The sequence below is a fragment of the Podarcis raffonei genome, chromosome 7 (genome assembly GCF_027172205.1).
Source record: "Podarcis raffonei isolate rPodRaf1 chromosome 7, rPodRaf1.pri, whole genome shotgun sequence".
Taxonomy (NCBI): Eukaryota; Metazoa; Chordata; class Lepidosauria; order Squamata; family Lacertidae; genus Podarcis; species Podarcis raffonei.
This window is the reverse complement of record NC_070608.1, coordinates 57,982,919-58,002,148: the sequence shown is the minus strand read 5'-3', so window position 1 is coordinate 58,002,148 and position 19,230 is coordinate 57,982,919. Positions and strand designations below refer to the sequence as shown.

Sequence of the window (19,230 nt, the reverse complement as noted above, 5' to 3'; positions counted from 1 at the left end):
ATTCCCAGTCTAATTACTCTAAAGCAACTCCAGGGGTATTAGGAATAGGATTGCAGCCTGTATTTATGATGATTTAATCATTCCTAGTTATGCTGCTTGCTTTACATTTTTCTTTTTAGAATTTATTATTTTTCATTGTGCAGAGGTTCAAATTATAATTTGTCATGAAAACATGTAGCATGTATTCTCTTTCTCTCTCTCTCTCTCTCTCTCTCTCTCTCTCTCTCTCTGCAAGGTACATGTGCACATTACTTCAGAAAATAATATATTTGAAGTATATACTGTACTTTAAGCATGTTCACAAAGGCAATCAAGCAAAAGATGAGAGAATATTTGTCTTTTTACTCAAGTGGAAAGTAAACAAGTTTAAGAGTTATATCCAATTACTACAATAAGTTTGCTCTGTGTATGGTTTAATTTAGGCATGACCACATGCTATTGAGTTAAATTTTGTAAATAAAATTGATTTATCTAGGCTGATAGTAAAGGATTTTTTAAAAGGGAACAAACATCTATTTCATGTTTGTTCCTACTTTAACATTTCAAGACTTGTTATAATTTTCAACATTCCTACTGTCATCACACACACATTTGTGTGTGTGTGTGAATTCGTGGTGAGCTGTCATTTGCTTAACAAAGCTTGAAGGAATAATATATTTTGGGTAGCCATTTAATTTGGTGATTCCATGGGCATTGTATTTCCAATAATCCAAATGTCAGTTCCTCTGTGTGCAGGTTGTATTCTTCAGTCACCAACCCTGAGGTAACCCTATATGCTTAGATTGAGATACTCCAGATAAAATGGCTTAGGCCGGACTGGCGCTTATAAGAGCCTGTGAATGAAGGTATTAAGTTTGCAGGCCTGGCCACTGCTGGTCATTGGAGCTCACATGCCACTTTTAAAAATGAGTAATGGTATACTTTTGCTCACTTAGTGACATTATGTCTATAACTAGTTTCTTCAAGCAGCGGTAACTACATTTACTTCCACTTTGAAAGTGAACAAAGCAACTTTTTATGTAGATAGGTTGCATTCCCTTTATTTAATATTTGAAATTAAAAGGAGCACTTTTTCAGTGCAGTTTATTCTAAGCCCCCTTAGAAAACCTGTAAACCCTGACTATTCCCCCCCCCTCTCTCTCTAACAAAAATGTATGGAACTTGACCCATCAGTCCAGGTAACACACTGGCATATACTCTGTGAGCAATAAAACATCCTGCATTGTAGGTTTCTTCCTAGCTCAGTCAGTAGAGCATGAGACTCTTTATACAAGGTTTTGGGTTTGATCTCCACATTGGGCAAAAGATTCCTGCATTGCAGGGGGTTGGACTAGATGACCCTCGTGGTCCCTTCCAACTCTACAGTTCTATGATTCTATAATCTTAAGGGCTACCAGAGCCAAAATAAGGGCATTGACTAATTCTGTTTTACAGCAGATATAGTTAATTTTTGGTTACACTATAACCCTTCCTATAAACATTGTGGGTAACTTTGAAAGGACTCTTTTCATTTTAGTTTTAAGAAAGGAGATCCTTGGATTAGGCTTATGATAGTTAAACTACAAAAGAGTTACAGATATATTTAGAAAATGAATGATTTGGAAGAATGCCTTTCCGTGAGGAAGAACTCAGTAAATAATAGCATGAGCTGAGTACTCTTCATACATTAACATGCAAAAGCTTTCTTGGAAGCCTGCATGTCTCAGCTGAGTGCCTGGGAAGCAGAACCAGGCAAGACGCTCTCTCATATTTTCTGTCAACCATACTATTACAGTTGAGACTAAGCCATAAGGAGGAATCCTTTTTAAATGAGTGTGAGATGTAGTAATACAGATGCATTAACCATTATGAATACTTACGAAGTCATGTAGAAAACAAAGCCTGGTGCGTGCAACTCATAATCATTGAAAGTTATGCAAAAGAATAAAGGCTTTTATTATTTTTATCACTGTATCTGTTACTGAGACTGTGCCTGGCATAGCAGGAAACACATTTTCAGATTTTCCTACTAGTCACTCTTAAATTATATTAGGGTTCCTTAACATTTTTAAAAAACTGCTATTTTGGAATGGACACATTTTCAACTTCATTTTATTTGGAGACTTGATATAGAAAATAGATTTGCTTAATTCAGTGGGGTGTGTGGTCCCCCACCAAAAAACCAAACTATGATTAGTCATAAACAAATGTTCACCTGCACCCCCTGACAATTAAAGAAAGTCCATAAACATTTATAAGGAAGACCCTAGTGTGCATATGTAGGCACAGCCAGCCCACCCATGAGGTGGGGTGAAGTAGCTGCCTCAGGTGGTGAAAGACAAAGAGGTGGCTTCCCCAAAGGCACCCCTTCCAGCGAGATATCGCATGTCATTCCTCTCCTGCCCCCATTATGGTGAGTATTCCAAAATCTTGTAAAAGCCTCATCATTTTATTCCAGGCTGTATGATTTTTAGCTGTTGGTTCAACAGTTGCTGGGCTGGGGGAGGGGAGAGAATATTGGTTTTATTTGGAAGAAATCCCCTGTGTCTGCAGGGAAAAATGTTTGAGAAAGTGACTTAATGTACCCTGTTAATTCAGAAACCAGATGGTCAATTCTTAAAGAAGAATACAAATGTGAGTGCTGGAAAACATCATTTCTAAATGTGTGCATGAATCCGTGCTTGATGAACTGTTAACTAAGTTGTTGTAAATGTCAGGCTAAGACATGTTCATTATTACTGTCATAATTGCCTGGTGTAGCTCTTTTAAGAACCGGGTCTTGCATTAAAGAGCAGTAGCTAACTGATTGGATAGTATTAAAAGAGGAGGTTTTAGGCCTAGTCTGGGTCTTTGTGAGAGGTTTTTGGCTCTTGAGAAGGTGACCTCTTATTCATTCCCAAGACCCTCATGACCAACTAATGTGAAAGGGAAGAAGGAGCGCACTCTAGGCATGGCAGCTTAAAGTTTCTGCCATTACAAAGAAGAAGAAGAAAACAACCCAAAATTGCACAGAAAGTTAGGGGTTGCCAACCTTTTTAGAGCAGGGGCACATTTTGAATTTTGAGAGAGTGCTGTGGGCGCCTGTCACAAAAGACTGCCATGTCAGGTGTAGTATAACACAACATGGCTACCAGGTATAGTAATTGCTGCCGCCCCCACCCCCGGTTCAGCGGTATTCTTTTCATGGGAAGTAAGCTGTATCCTACATGTAGAGATCACACAAAATTGATTTCTCTCTCTCTCTCTCTCTCTCTCTCTCTCTCTCTCTCTCTCTCTTTCACACACACACACACACACACACACACACACAAACACACACAGAGAGAGAGCAAACAGGAACCTTACATTATGAATTGCCACTGCAGATATATGGGAGGTTATAACCATGCTTGGTTCTGATATATGCAGAACGGAGGGAGGCTGCCCACATCCACATGACTTAATGCTTCTTATAGGATGACTGTGAAGATAACTGAATTCCATAGTGTTTTGTGTATGCTTTTTCCTACTTGTTGCCTGTTAGATTTAGATTATAAAACTGCTCACATACATTAATTTTGGGGCGAGGCTGCAGTTTGCTTCTGGTAAAAGGCATAACTGAATCCTGTCCTGAATTGGTTACAGGGGCTGAATTGTTTTCTCCCCCCCCCACCCAGCAATTTGTTTGCTTGCTTTGCCAAAGTAGTTAGTACCGGTAGGTCTCTGGTGCAAGTAAGAGAGTTATATTTCAAGTGTCTGGTCCTTCTACAGATACCTTCCTGCCCGGAGTGGCTGGGGCAACCCAGTCAGATGGGCGGGGTACAAATAAAATTATTAATTCATTAAGCTGATAGCACCACAGCAGTGGAAAGCAGGTAGAATGGACCTCAGTGTAGGGGAGGGAGCAACCAGGTTCATATGCTGCTTAAATTTTGCAAGTTTAAGTTTTGAGGTGCAGCATGACTGCCAGATCTGTTTGCTGGGGGCAGCCCACTTTCCCAGTTTCTTTCAAACTGGCAATTTCAGGTTAAAGGAGGTGAAAGATGCTTGCCTGGGATCCTGGAGTCAGAGTAGACAATATGGGGTAAAGGCACAAATAATCTGATCTGGCATAAGACACCTTATTATCTTTGCTCTGCCTCTCAAGCTCTTTTTGAATTTGATGGGCATTCAGATTCCAGGCCTGTGTGGCTAGTGTTGCGGTGGAATAGGATACGAAGTAGAGAAAAGGAGCAGGCCTCTTATTTTGTTTTTGAAATAAACCTTAGTAGTTTATTTTCAAATAGTTTATTTTCAGACAAGATATTTCCCAAAGTGGTGTACAAAATGTACACAAATAAAACATAATGCACTTTTAAAAACAGACATTTTATTACATTCTATCTAGTACAAAATATTGTTAAAGCCAGGATAAACTAACATGGCCATGCTAAAAGCCTAGGCACACCCACAGACTATTAAAAGCAGCAATGAAAGGATGCATCTTTAAGACCTATTTAAGGGTGTTGATGGTTGGGGCCTACTTAACCTTATAGAGAATCAAGTTTTACATCTGAAGGGCACCTGAAGCAGATGGGCAAATTGATATGAATACAAGCAGTTCTTTATCAAGTAACCTGGTCTCCAAAAATTAGGGGCTTAAAATGTCACCACAAGCACTTCAAATTCAGTACTGAAGAATACTGGTGATCGGTGGAACTGGTACAGTAAAGGTGTAATATGCTCCAACCAGCAGCCAGGTGGCTGCATTTTGTTCCAGTTGAAGTTTCTGAGCTGTCTTTAAATGCAGCCCTGGGCAAGAGCACATTCCAACTGGATGCCCCTAGTACAAGGTCCATTCTCTCCAGACAGGATTGCAGCTGGCAAGCTGGCAAAGTAGCCAAATCTGGTAAGAAACACCCTAAACCACCACCACTGCCTGAGCATCTCCACTTAGCATTGAGAGGAACTGACAGTTTTTCCACCTACAACTTATCTGAATTAAGCTTGTTGCCTTATCCAGCCCAAACCTTCAGCCACAGGCTCTGGGCATTTTCTGTAGCTGCATTTTGGTTGAATAAAATCACAACGATCACTTCAGGGAACCTGCATGTTTGTTACTGCTCTTGGTGCAGCCCATTTCTCAGGCCAGCATGCGAAGAGCATTTTGTGTAAAAACTCTGCAGACTGTTCTGTCACTGTCAGGCTGCTGATTTAGCATGTCCAATGATTTATTTTTCAGCAGTGAAAATTCCGCTGTAATTCTCTGGCAGGTTGGCAAGGGGTAATAGATCACTTTCTCATTTTTTTATTGTTTTCATCCAAATGCAGAAAACATCACTGCTCTGTTCATGTCTTTCCTACTTGGACACTGCAGGCAAAAGAGGCAAGCCCGACTTACAGAATGAAGGACCATTCATAAGCAGCCGTATGGTATTTTTCATACTGTGAGAAAGGTTTGAGGCATGCACAAATAAATGACGTTATTTGGTAGCATGGCTTTGTCATTTGTGCAAGTGAGTTTGTGGTTTCTCTTCTGAGTATGTTGTAGCTTTCAGTGCTTTTGAAAGCTAATGAGCTCCACCGCCCACTACAGTGCTGTGTGTTATGCATGGAATTTTGAGCTAGTGTGTGTTGGAGACAGGCCAGGTCTAAGCAGCCTTTGCTGCAAGATCAAGCCCAGTTCTCATAATCAACAGTCACCAAAGGTGGTTCTGAACTCATTGCTAGAATTGGCACAGGCAGGCTGAGAAGACTTGCCTGTTGCATATATAGGAGCCAAGATTCAAAGGTCACATTTGGTAATCTGTTGGTAGGAAAGGCCGGTAGGTCAGTTAGTGGCAGTGAAAGGGCTTAGGCCCAAGCCTGTAACTGCAGATTGTGCTTTTACTTCCCAGTCATGGGAAACAGCTACACTGAGGATAATCAGTATGATATTGCAGTATAATCTGTAGTACTAGGTAATATCTCAGTGGGTACGTTAAACATCTACTCCAATTTCTTCTGTACTGTGGCTGCCCTACTTTACAAATGTTTCAATCCTATACACTTGAGCTTACTTCTGAGTCAGCACATATAATATCATCAAACTTTCACAGCACAATTCTAGGGAAGATATACAGCTCAGTCCTATACTTTAGCTACTTGGAAGTAAGTCCCATTGACTTTGATGGGGTGCTTATTGGTAAGTGTATAGGATTCAAGCCGTAGTTGATTAAAACACCAGGCACTGTTCGAGCAAGCTGAAATGTTTAATAAAATCTTTGGTGTCTTTTAATTTCCAAGCTTCAATCGTTATTGATTTATGTGCCATTTCAGAAATATTTCTCAGTGGTAATAATAGTAGTTAACAAAATTGAGGATTTCCTGTGGGCTAACACACTGCCAGTACATTTTTAAGTCAGCTTGCAATCAGCAAGATGGAAAGCGAGCCTTTTAGAAACAATGCAGAGCTGAACATTTTATGGTATTAATAATTCTTTTTGCATAAGATGTTTTTGGAAAGTGTCTTGGCGAGTTCTTCCGTGCTCTAATTAAATAGCAATGCTTTCATTTTAATCAGTCTGAATAGACAAATCCGCATCTGGTTTCATGGCAGGTTTGTAGCAGCATGTCAGTTAGTTCATTTTGTAAGGTTTTGTCTCCATGAGCCTGTGGGGTAGCTCAGTTGGTAGAGCATGAGACTTTAAATCTCAGGGTTGTGGGTTTGAGCCCCATGTTGGGCAAAAAGATTCCTGCATTGCAGGGGGCTGAACTACAGGACCCCTGTGGTCCCTTCCAAATCAAAAATTCTATGATTCAGCATTGAACTCCTGTTATTGATGAAGACTGTTTGCTGATGTTGTATTTGCATGAAAAAATTCCAAGAGTTTTACTCCCCTTTCCACACTGTCGCAAGCTCTGTATCCCACCATGCTCAAATAATATACAATTCCCCCCAGTTCAAAGGCTTCTATCCTCTTTGGTTTCCCCCAGTGCTTCAGAGGGGTTGTCTTATACCAGAAGTCCTTTAACCTAGATATAGATTATCACCAAAGGGAGAACTAGGCCAGTGATTTTGTTTTCTTAGGAACGAGAGAGCTACCATCCTCTTCGAAAGCAGGTGTGGCAGAAAAGCTGTTGCTTCATTATAAGAAACTGTAGATTGTTCTGTCTCCAGCATTATCTGTGTGCTGTATAATCAACATCATGTGATACAGCAAGGCAGCAGGGCTTAATCTCATAAGTTTTTGATTAGTTAAGCCTTTGTGTGAGCCAGCCTGGATAAAGAGTGTTTGGATCACTGAGTCTCATTGGACACAATGGAAGAACAAACATGTGTTTCCACACAGAGGCTGGATTTGAAAGCGTAATAAATTTGTGGGGGCTAAATTTTAGAAATATACATCCCCGCCTCCCGGATCTGCATTTGTAGTGTACATACTGACTCATGTCTGGCAGTTAAGATCCTGGACTTTGGCCAGACAAAGGATATTGCAAAGGAGTGCCTATATCCCTGAATACATCACTCTAACTCTAGGAAGAATTTCCTGTTGTAGTTAATATTTTCCCCCTGAAACTGAAATGCAAATTGTTGAAAGATCTATTTACATATACATTTGAATAGGGTTTCAGAATTCAGCAGTGAAAGCATCGCCTGAAAGTTGCATTTGGCAGTGTTCTTGTTTCAAGACTACATATAGCAAAGAGAATACCTTGAATGGAATTCTCTCTGTTTTGCATTGCACACTCAGGACCCTGTAATTATCTTTGCCAAGAGAATTGAGTTCAATGTGCACCTTTCATTTTAATAAAACAGATTTAATGAGAAGGGTTTTCTAATCATAGATGGTTACTTGCAACCAGTTTGCTATATATTTTGCAACACTTTACTGATGGAACTCCATCTCCCATGTGTACCTCCCACTATTTATTGAGATCTTCGGTCAAATCCCTTCTGCAAAAATTCATCCTGTGGCACCTGGGGGGGGGATTCTCTGTGGTACCCCATTTATGGAACCACCCCTCCTCTAAAATGCAACAAGCATCTACTCCGAGTCCTTTGACACTTGCTGAAGACTACTAGATAACCTAGATGGCATCCTAAAAAGCAGAGACTTCACCTTGCCAACAAAGGTCCGTATAGTTAAAGCTATGGTTTTACCAGTAGTGATGTATGGAAGTGAGAGCTGGACCATAAAGAAGGCTGATCGCCAAAGAATTGATGCTTTTGAATTATGGTGCTGGAGGAGACTCTTGAGAGTCCAATGGACTGCAAGAAGATCAAACCTATCCATTCTGAAGGAAACCAGCCCTGAGTGCTCACTGGAAGGACAGATCGTGAAGCTGAGGCTCCAATACTTTGGCCACCTCATGAGAAGAGACGACTCCCTGGAAAAGACCCTGATGTTGGGAAAGATGGAGGGCACAAGGAGAAGGGGACGACAGAGGACGAGATGGTTGGACAGTGTTCTCGAAGCTACCAGCATGAGTTTGACCAAATTGCGGGAGGCAGTGGAAGTCAGGAGTGCCTGGTGTGCTCTGGTCCATGGAGTGACGAAGAGTCGGACACGACTAAATGACTAAACAACAACAGCAACAACAACAACTAGATACATTCCATATTGTTACAGTTTAATGCATTTATTTAATTGGTAATACGTTTATTTTGCTGTGAAGCACCTTGAAATCGCTGATGAAAGGCAGTATAGAACTGTTTTGAATAAAACAAATAAACAAATAAGCATTAAAATGTAATGTTTCTTAAAATGTTCTATGGCTGGAATTCTGCTCTCAGAATATTTGAATGCAGCCTGTGGTCATTTGCTCTAGGAATTAGCATTTGGAACTGCTTCTGACAGTTTTGTTAGAAAACCCCAAAAGTGACATAACATTTTGTGATTTGAAATACTGATGTTGCTCCCACAGCATTTAGAATTAAGATGAAGTTTGGCCATTGTACGTTTTAGGAATGGGAAAATTGTAGGTTGATTTGTAAAAGTAACTATTTCAAGTTTCCAACTGTAACTGACAGCTGGTGGTGGTAATATATTTTTAGCAGCTGTCAAGTGCTGGCATCTTGATGTTCTTCTTCCCGGTTAGTACCATTGACTGACTTGAGTCACTTGGCTCTGTTTATATCATATAGATTGAAGCGCCATAGGCATCTTTGACATTATATTCTGCCCCCCCCCATTCTGCTTTGGATATTTTATTAAATAAATGCCCCTGCATAAAATAGCTTCAGTGACAGCACTGTCATTTCTTTTAAATGTATTTCTTCAACTGTTCAATAATCTCCTGGACAGGGCTATTTTTGAAACAAGTTGTTCAGTAATATTATATTTCTCTTATTTGAATAATTATTTAAGCCATGTGAAGTGGCCTGTGAGAGAAGTGAAATCAACCTAAAGGGTTTGAATGCCTTAGGGAGTCCAGAGTTATACTTGTTCATGTAAATAAATAAAGCAATACTAGTTGGATGCAAGAGAGTCCTTTTAGTTTTGTTTGGAACACCAATGCATGATATGTAGCAATGCCTTAAGAACCTTCTACATTTAAATCTTAGCCCATCTTTATGAATAACCAGTTTTTCACTTGGATTTTAGTTTCCAAAAAAAAATGCTGCTGAAACACATCTAGGAATACTGTGAGATGTTTTCACTGGAGTGCAGTACTCTGCTGGCTTTTATCTCATCCCCTCCTCTACATTTCGAAGTACTATTTCCGGTGTCATTCCAAGAATCCAGGGGAAAGCCAAAGAAAAAGATAAGCCAGTATCTTAGTTTGCAGTACATCCACATTGTTTTGATATGCAGAAACTTGCTGAGTTCCACAAGAAGGAAATGGTTCATGCTACAGTTGTGGCTTGTTTAGTTTGTGGTGAGGTACTGAGGCTCTGCACATTAATTCTTTACCCCATAGGTTCCCCCTTCTCTCTTCCACCTTAAATCTCCTCTTATGGCTTCATATATGATTCCTCTTTGCATTCTGACACTCATAACCAGTTTCTAGAAAAAGAGGTGCTGGAACTCACCATGAACACCTCCCTCATTCTCTTAGAATGGCAATGGCGCTCACCTGAAAGGAGCCGGAATTGAGTTCTGACAAGTACCAGCTGAAAAAAAAGCCCTGCTCATAACCTTTCCTGGAGCTTGATGTTCAACTCCTGCTTTCTCATCTCCCTGTGAAGAATTTCAGCAGGAAGGACGCCAGCCCAAGAAATCATTTTAATTATGTTTCATAACTGAAAGAATGTGTTTTTTGGTTAGGTTTAAGAATCTCATGGGAACCTCATTAAATTTGATACTGCTTGTTTAAAATTTGTGTCATCCAGGCAGCCTTTGTGGCAGAGAATAAGAATGTAAATAACATTCTGACTTAGCCAAAACTGGGTGTAGACAAATGCTTTTTTTTCGTTTCCTGGTCCTTTTGGATAAATAGTTTCATATTACACACCAAATTAAGATAGCTAGAAATTGCAGCTTCCAATCCATAGTCCTGTGGGAAAACTTACTTAGCATTTTTTCCTCATTGCCAGAATATTTTAATGGTAAACTCCAGTACAGTCGTACCTTGGAAGTTGAACGGAATCCGTTCCGGAAGTCTGTTTGACTTCCAAAACGTTTGAAACCAAAGAGCGGCTTCTGATTGGCTGCAGGAGCTTCCTGCAGCCATTTGGAAGCCATAGAAGCCCCGTCAGACATTCAGCTTCCAAAAGAACGTTCAAAAACTGGAACACTCACTTCCAGGTTTTGATCGTTCGGGAGCCAATTTGTTCGGGAGCCAAGGCGTTTGAGATCCAAGGTACGACTGTACTTAATTAAAAGAAATGGACAAGAATTATGCTGGTTTCTGATTTATATTCTAAGCATGTGTATGTGATGTATATTTGAGGGCAGCATAGGAAAACTAGCCACTCACAATAGGTGAAGAAACGGCTGTGCAATCACCTATATGAGTCAGCTGCTCTGTAAAGTGATTTCTGCAATGTAAGTACTCACATGCATTCTTACTGCTACATTTGAAGATAATGAGTGGTCCAAGCTTCAGAAAAGCTGGCACTTTCTTATGGTCTTCAGTCTGCAGGTTGCTCAATTCTAGACTAATTCTCTTATTAGGAGAAGGCCCAAACACGGGCAAGCATGCTGACAGATTTGTGGTGGTTCACTGAAAACTAGGGTGACCTTTTCATGGTGCTTCATTGTGAAGAAGTTTGGTTGATTTGTACATTTTCCACCAGGTTACATCAAAGTTTGGAACACTGAGAACCATGTATTTATTTGTTTATTTATTTATTTGTTTATACTGTTTATTTGTTTATACTGTTGTAGGCCTGCAATATCTGGGATTTTGCAGAATGCCATAGGTGGTGAAGGGGTCAGGTGTGTACTTTTTGTCTCTTACCCTAACCATTTTTTGCTGGAATAGTGAATTTGAGGGGAGGATGGAAGAGATTTCAGATGTTGCTTAGGCTACAACCAGTGCTCTTTTTTCCTCTCTAGTAAAATAGTTGCCGGTAGTCACAATGAAATTGTTACAGTAAGTGCCACACTTTTTAACAACAAAAAAGAGAGGTGCCGGTACTGCATACCCTTGAGTGTACCCCCTGGGAAAAAGCACGGACTACAATTATAACCATCCCTGATCATTGGCCAAGGCGGCTGGGGCTGATGGGAATTGGAGTCCAGCAACAACTGAAGGGGGCCACAAATTCTCCATCCCCGGCATTAACATAGCTCAACCAGAGGCACACAATTTTCCAGTGCTTTATTTTCCTGTGGAAACCCCAATTTTTAAAGTCCATTACTAAGAATGAATACTTGCCAAACTGAAAAAAGCCAGGTCATTTTTCCTCACTCAAAACATTTGCTGTATAATTTTGCTCCCCCGTTTTCAAAAATTAGCCTGTAATTATTGCCACCTCTCAGTAAAGGTGTGCCTCCTATTGTGCAGATGGCGGAAGCGGGTAAATCAAAGGTAAGACTAGCTAGCCTTTTAAACTCTGGCCAGTTTTCAGGATCTGCTTTTTTACTTTGTTTTTATAATTCATAATGCAACTCTTTAAGTATGGACATGCACTGATAGCCCTGAGAAAGATATCCATCTACATGAAGCCGCTGGGAGAGATCATCAGGGGGTTTGGGTTGGGTGTTCATCAATATGCGGATGATACCCAGCTCTACCTATCTTTTAAATCAGAACCAGTTAAGGCAGTGCAGGTCCTGTGTGACTGTCTGGAGGCGGTTGGAGGATGGATGGTGGCTAACGGATTGAGGTTGAATCCTGATAAGACAGAAGTACTGTTCTTGGGGGACAGGGAGCAGGCTGGTGTGGAGGAGTCCCTGGTCCTGAATGGGGTAACTGTGCCCCTGAAGGACCAGGTACGCAGCCTGGAAGTCATTTTGGACTCACAGTTGTCCATGGAGATGCAGGTCAATTCTGTGTCCAGGGCAGCTGTCTACCAGCTCCATCTGGTACGCAGGCTGAGACCCTACCTGCCTGCAGACAGACTTGCCAGAGTGATGCATGCTTTAGTTATCTCCCGCTTGGACTACTGCAATGCACTCTACGTGGGGCTACCTTTGAAGGTGACTCGGAAACTGCAATTAATCCAGAATGCGGGAGCTAGATTGGTGACTGGGAGTGGCCGCTGAGACCATATAACACTGGTCCTGAAAGATCTTCATTTGCTCCCAGTACGCTTCCGAGCACAATTCAAAGTGTTGGTGCTGACATTTAAAGCCCTAAAAGGCCTCGGTCCTCTATACTTGAAGGAGCGTCTCTACCCCCATTGTCCAGCACCAAGGGCCTTCTGGTGGTTCCCTTGCTGCGAGAAGTGAGGTTACAGGGAACCAGGCAGAGGGCCTTCTCGGTGGTGGCACCTGCGCTGTGGAACACCCTCCCAGCAGATGTCAAAGCAATAAGCAACTATTTTATTTTTAAAAGACGAACTGTTTAGAAAGTTTTTTTCTGTTTGATGCTGTACTGTTTTTAATATTCTGTTGGAAGCCGCCCAGAGTGGCTGGGGAAACCCAGCCAGATGGGCGGGGTATAAATATTGTTGTTGTTGTTGTTGTTGTTATATCCATATAATAGTTCCTTTGTGACTTTTCTGCACACACTGCATAATGGGGAGAATGCCGTTAGTAAGGATCCCAAAAAGCAAAGCAAAATAAATATGTTGTTCCTCTTCCTCTTTCCCCAATGCATATTACCTAATTTGGCAGTTGTGCTGCTTTTACCTCATTCTAAATCTACCCACGTTCTCTGTCCTTTGCCTGTGAACTGAATCTATGCTTTTGTAGTTATCTTAAAAACGTTGACCTGTCTCCAGAAACTTGTTTTTTGTGGGGGTTAGAAACTGTCAATTTTATTTATACATCTTACAAACAAGTTACAGACTTTAAAGGGCCTCTTTTTGTTTAGCACTGTTTATGGTTAACGAACTTAAAATATTTTTATTACAAATGTACCGCTATGTAAGAGGAAATCAACAAAAATCATTTTGAAAACAACAACAGGAAAAGAAAGTGTCATTCTGCTTTCGGCAAAGTCTTTGAAACCTGTAGTTGCCTCAAGCTGTGGCTTCGCTATAGAAGAGTGTCTGATAGGAAAAGATGAAAGCTTTCCCTGGTTTTTGCTTTCTAAATGTGATGATGTTCAGAGGGTCAGGCTGGTTGCTTTTATGCATTCCCATTAAAACATTTCCTGACAGTTTTAAAAGGTCTTTTAACTGAAATGGTAATTTTCTGCCATCAACCACTGGTTGTCTAAATCTCTTTAAAAGAACTTTTGTAGAGCAGAGCTAATGGTATTAGTTTGGATTCAGGCTAAGAGAGTTGAACTTGTCCCATTGATTTCAATGGGACACCAGCTAGTCATGGCTTGACTTAAATTCATCTGCCTGCTTCTGTGCATTCAGTTATGTGTCGTATTACTTGTTGGTGTCAAGGACGGACTTTCCATAATCTCCTCCCTTTCATGGGCGATTTGTGATCAGCACAATCTCTGCTGACAGAGCCGTACATTTGTATTGCCTGCAGTTGCATGGGGTAGTGGGTTAATAATGTTTGTTTTGGAAGGCTGTCCTGCAGCTCCTTCAAGGACAACCTTTTCTATAAAAGCCTTGGTTTAACCTCAAGAAAACATATTTAACACTTCTTATATAGGAACAAATATTTTACACTTCACTGTTTGGCAGTGTAGTCAATTTTTTCAAACTCGTGCAATTGGGATTTGGTAAATTTTGGGTTTTTTTAAAGGATAAGCTAGAATTTGATTGACACATTTTTAGCAACGTTTTTTATTTGACACAGAAGCTTTTGTACTCTGACACAGTCAACTTTCACAAGCTAAGAAGATGGTTTGAAATTTGGAACAATAAAGAGACAGTGGTTTGGATTGGGGTGATAGGTCGTTGGGAATTTTGTAGTTTTTATTTTGATGAAGCAAATAATGATGATGATGATGATGATGATGATGATGATGGAAGATGATCCCCAAACAACCCATTGTACTACTCTTTAAAGAAGCCTATAGATTTATCAGGGTTTTATTTTTATTTTATTTTTTGTTTCATGTTTCTTTGCATTTCAGTTTCTGTGCATCTGGTGAGTTCTAGTCCACAAAAGCTTATGCCAAGATTCATTTATTAGCCTTTAAGGTGTTTCAGAAAACTCTTTTAAAAAAGGAACCAGCAACAGACTACCTCAGTTACCATTCTGGTAATTAATCCATGTTTATTAAGCTAGCTAGAAACATTAGCCGTCCTTTAGTCTCAGTGCTAATTTTCAGTTGTACGATTGGCGTTATCTAATTCCCAAGTTGAAATTTAATTAACAGATTTGCAAAAAGCAAGTCAGACCATTAACAAAAATTGTAATATTGGGCAGCATTAGAAAGATACAAACTTGTACCAGGTGAGTGACTGCTTTTGTATTATATCATCAGGTATGTTTCACTAGTCACTTCACCCTGTGTTTACAGGCCTCGGAGAAATTGAACACTTCAATAACTAGATGGATTTTCCTTCACAAAATGATTCCCAGTAATGATGTAATCCTGATATCCGCCAAGTTCGTTTGTCCTTTTATTCTGTATCTGAGTTAATAGGATTTTTAGTGTATGCCAAGACAAGTTGGCACGTCTTCAGAAAGTGATACTACTGTTCTTCCAATTACCTTTTAAGCTCGTTGATTAAACTTTGGTTATGTCTTCCAAGTGTCATGAATGTGTGATTTCTCTTTTATTAAAAAGTCTTCCCAGTCTGTACCTTGAATGATGAAGCATGAATATGGTAAATGGTGAGCTCAAAGTTCAATCTTTAGATGTAGTGCATAGTTCAGAAATAGGAGTCATAGAACAATTACCTGATAAAGTATAGTGAGCTAGTTGGTAGAACACACGATGCATTGTGGATGCCACCTGCTGTGTAGAAACTCAATATTTCCTACTGGAACTGACTATAAAACAATGCTTTCAAATAAGAGATTTCTTGGCGCATACCTGACATTGATTCACTCAGAAAAATAAAGAGCAAACGAAGAGCCACAACTCACAGCTACACTTAAAACCCTAGATTTCTCTATTATTATTTTTCTGGGCAACAATCACTTTTGTACCAAGAGAGGCTCCCCCATCCCTTAAAAAAGAGGATCAGAATAAACCTGACATCACGTTTCAATTGCCTGAATTAAGAGACACCAAAGAAGACACACAAAAGGCTTGCAAATAACCCCAGAAGTCCTTTCTTCATGTTCAGGCCATTTTGGGCTCTTCTGTCTGGTTTGTATGATTCTAATTTAGATCTGACTTCACTCATTGGCTTAAAACACTGAAAGGCAGAAGCAGGCTCAAATCTCACAAAGCCTTCCTCTCTCCCCAAATACTGCCTGTGTCTTTAGTTTCATATCTTTCATTCTAATGGGCTAGCAACTTTTTTTTAAAAAAAAGAGAGAGCTCAGAATCTTGTGCCTATGCTGGCTCTGGGCCCAGTACAGATATACCTGCTAAACCTACCTTTCTGCAGCTATTACTGGAATCGAAAGTTATGCTAGTACTGTGGTAGCTGCATGCTCTAGATCAGGCACCCCCCAAACTCGGGCCTCCAGGTGTTTGGGGACTACAACTCCCATCATCCCCAGCTAACAGGACCAGCGGTCAGGGATGATGGGAATTGTAGTCCCAAAGCATCTGGAGGGCCGAGTTTGGGGGTGCCTGTTCTAGATGCTGACTCCCATTTTAATTAAAAGAACTACAACCCATCTTTAGTAGAACTCCCTGTTACTTTTGAAGGGCAAACAGAAGCATGTTAAACTTTTACATAACTCTTTTCAGCTTTAACTGGCTGGGAGAGACATCTGGAAAGCTGTGGTGGTTGAGAGCATTTGCATACCCACAGAGACATTAGATCTTTGGTCTTCAACCAGTGGGTTGGGACGAACAGGTGGGTTGTGAGGCTATTCCAGGGAGGTCATGGTAAAGGTGTTGCTGCCATGTTGGACTCCAGTTAAGGCTGACCAAACCAAAGGAGCGCTATATGTGGCATCTGAGCTAGAACACATACTTCTGACGAGACACTCATTCTGTCAATTTCCATGAGAGTTGCAAGAACCTTTTTCAATAAGAGAGATTTCTATCCAGCCATATGCCCCACCTTTCTATGCCTGTAGCAAGGAAGATCTCTGTGGAGTGTAAAGACTCTGTTCACTTTCTTGATATAGTGGTACCTCGGGTTACAGACGCTTCAGGTTACAGATTCCGCTAACCTAGAAATAGTACCTCGGGTTAAGAACTTTGCTTCAGGATGAGAACAGAAATCGTGTGGCGGTGGCAGTGGGAGGCCCCATTAGCTAAAGTGGTACCTCAGGTTAAGAAAAGCTTCAGGTTAAGAACGGACCTCCAGAATGAATTAAGTTCTTAACCCGATATACCACTCTATGGCTTTCTAGACTTCTCCAAAAAATGGAATTATGCAGAGAACTAGAGTTCAGAAGTGTCTACTGCAGTAGGTAGCTTGGTTGCTCAGTGGTTGCCATCATGAGAGTAGCTGGGGGCCTAGAAGGTGATGACAGAAGTCTGGCTGCAGGACGTGAGAGTTATAAGGAGCAGGGGTGCCACAACATCCTCATTCCCATGTGGCACAGACTGAATTGGCCTGATCCTGGGAGCCATAGATTGGGGCCACTGGTCAGATCCAGGAATCTGGGCAAGAGAGAACAGCAAATGACAGTGCAAGAAGGTAGGAAGGCAGAAAGGCACAGAAAGACAGGAAAGTGATGAAAGTAGAAGGACGTGAGAGAAGAGACAGAAGATGAGTGACAGTTGAATCCTTCTGGAAGTAATGGATACTTATTTTTTGGTAAGAAAACGCAAGCATAATGGTGTGATGATAACTTGTCCTCTTTCTCAACATCAAAGACAGTGAAAACAATGCTGAAACTCTGGTTTGAGCTGTGGTTCAGAAAATTCTATTCATGTTTCCAACTGTTGCCCAGTTTTCTGAGAAAGATAAAACAGTAAAGTTTTGCTTTTATCGAAGCAGATATTCTGCAACATGTACAACAGTTTATTGAAAGATTCGGTGCCCATCTTCTTCAGAATCTGTGTGAGGAAATACAGTGGATACAATCATCATTCACTATGGACGCAGAGTTACTGGAATTAAGATACGAATTGCAGTAACACTTCCTTGAGCATTCTTGTAACACAACCTTAAAAAGTGCAATTTCAGCAACTAACATTACCAAAGTTTTGCATTTCATTCAGTTAGTAAAGAATATCCAGAATTGGCAAGTGTAGCAATCATCCACCTGCTACCATTTGGTACCACCTATCATTGTTAGTTGCTATAGCGCACCAAGACTTTGTTGTGTTTTACTTGTGAACAAGTAAAGTGCCAGTGCCCTGTTTGGCTGCAAAGTGAGTCATTTTATTTGTGGATGAATTGAGTGGAAAGAAAGGAAGCCTTTGTTGCTGTCATTGTATTGTGGGAACTGGAGAAACCAAGCAAACCATAATTGGATATTTGCTTTTTCCTAATGTCAGCCATCTTCAGCATGGTGCCTCCCAGATGTTTTAGACTAAAACTCTCCCGATTCCTAACCATTGGCACTGCTGGCTGGGGCTGATTGGAGTTGTAAGCTGATGGATGGCTGCCTTATGTTTTCTCTTGGAAGTCTGTCTTGAAAGGCATCAAATTTAAAACTTTGGTGCATTTGTACTAACTTATCGTAAATAGAAATTTCTTGACATGGAAGATGTGTAAACCTCATATTTACATCCTTTTCAGCCGTGTATCCAGTGCAGCAGTGAAGAATGTGATGAGCATTAGCTTTGTCTTGGCCATTTTTTTGTTCTGGGAAAGACCTTAACTGTGATCTTGCAGACTGTCTGAAAGTACACCATTGATCTACTGTTAACCAGATATCTGGTTCATGTCACGTAAGAGCGGGAGAGTTTATTCTGATTGAAACAAGTTGCAGTTGTGAAGGCAGCCAAAAATATTTTGTTGTGCCTCTTTGCCGTTGATCACACGATGTTCTAGTAAAAAAAAAAAAGTTGTTTACAGTCTGACTTTTGTGCTGTTTAATCACTAGATTTAAGTTTGCTTAATCAATACCAGCTGGTTTTCAAATCTGTACTCAGATTGTTGTGCGTAAACAGTGCTTGAGTCTATGATATGATGACTTCAAGAGCTGGAAGGAATTGTGCTACAGAAACTACTGTAAAACATATTTATGAAAGAAATGAAAAATCTTCACAAAAACTTTAAATGCTATGGGGATTCTAGCCTATAGAAAGATAATTGCCCTTTTCTTTACCATTATTTATTTATTGGCGATCTATACTGCCTTTCTGCCAAGGCGGTATAAAATGAAGGATGACCAGACTCCTCTCAGGCCAACTGGGAGCTGATGGCATGTGCCCTCCCTGGCTCTGGGGTACCTTCCTGCAGGGCACACAGTGCCAAAATGTTAGCCACTGAAAACAGAAAAAGGACCAGGAATGCTAGAAGACTTTAAGTTTCTTGCTGTTACTAGTGATCCTATCCCTGTGGAAGAGGCCTGATTATGAAATCAACATTCCCACTGACATCCCTGTATTTTAACAAGCTCTTGTAGAAGAGTGAATTGGTGGACTTTCTATGGATTATTTCTAGGAAAATACCAAACTTCATTCGTTTTGATAGTCCTGTAACGCTGGACAAATAAGATACTGTATTTTTCGCCCTATAGGACGCACTTTTTTCCCTCCAAAAGTGAAGGGGAAATGTGTGTGCGTCCTATGGGGCGAATGCAGGCTTTCGCTGAA

The 19,230-nt window shown here is 40.6% G+C and overlaps 1 protein-coding gene across 2 annotated transcripts in view; it reads left to right on the top strand.

Moving 5' to 3' along the window:
- CARMIL1 (capping protein regulator and myosin 1 linker 1) overlaps positions 1-19,230 on the top strand; it is a 134,323-nt gene that overhangs the window by 26,146 nt on the left and 88,947 nt on the right. The gene's annotated exons all lie outside the window — the stretch shown is intronic.